This window comes from Belonocnema kinseyi, chromosome 9 (genome assembly GCF_010883055.1).
Source record: "Belonocnema kinseyi isolate 2016_QV_RU_SX_M_011 chromosome 9, B_treatae_v1, whole genome shotgun sequence".
Classification (NCBI taxonomy): Eukaryota; Metazoa; Arthropoda; class Insecta; order Hymenoptera; family Cynipidae; genus Belonocnema; species Belonocnema kinseyi.
The window spans coordinates 52,483,810-52,484,839 of record NC_046665.1 but is presented as its reverse complement, the minus strand read 5'-3'; positions in this window follow the sequence as shown (position 1 = coordinate 52,484,839).

The window sequence follows — 1,030 nt, the reverse complement described above, 5'->3', positions numbered from 1 at the left end:
AAACGAAATAGATTAAAAATGGAATATTTTATACTGAAATAATACTTCAAAAAGATTTTGAAATTGAATAAAGGCGTTTATTTAAGAAGCCATTAATTCGAAATTTACACTTGAGTCACGACGAAGGCTTTGCAATTAAATTAGTTAAAATTTTAACGTTAAAATATGTAAATTATATCATTTTGAACAGATCTAGAATCACCTTGTAAAATCAATCACTGTTTAGTTTTTAATACTCGAACTGCAGTTCAATTTTCAAATTTGCTTTCATATTCTGATTTGTCCCGGTCGCGAGTCTAGCTTAACATTTAAAACAACTTTCATTTTTTTGAAATTGTAATTTTTCGGTTGTAACTTACGGGACAATTATTTTATTCTTTGAAAGATTTTCTACAAATATTGTTGATAATTTCTAAATTCTAATAAAAAATGAGAAGGTATTAGTTTTTTATGAAAAATAACTTTTTCGGATTTTATCAAATGTCGACGTTTTGAGGCCCCGTGAGTCAGAAAAACAAGTTTTTACGTCGGGATCTGTTTGTCTGTCCGGCGTCGTCGTTGTTGTCTGTATACCGGATAATTTTCGAAAGACTGGTCCGATTGGATTGGGCTTTGACACACTGTTCGAGGGACCAAAAAGAATGATCGAGTTCGTTAAACAGCCATTTTTGATAAAAATCCAAAAAGTTGAAGCTTTTTCAAAATTTTTGAGACCACTGTTTTTCCAAAATTTGAAAATTTTATCGACAGCTATTTATGGTACAAAAAAATATGAACAATTTATCCAGACAACTTTTTTTGATAAAACTAAACTTACCAAAGTTAAAGGATTTTCAAAATCCAAAAACGCAAACGAAAATGGACATTTGAAGCAACAAAAGCTTGATATGGAAAAAGTCAAGAGGCGAAAAACGCTACTTTTTCAAGGCCTCATGATTATTTTATCACATTCTCATCCATAATGAGAAGAGTTTTATGCGAATAATGATTTTCGCGAATTTCATTAAATTTCGACGTTTTGAGACTCCTT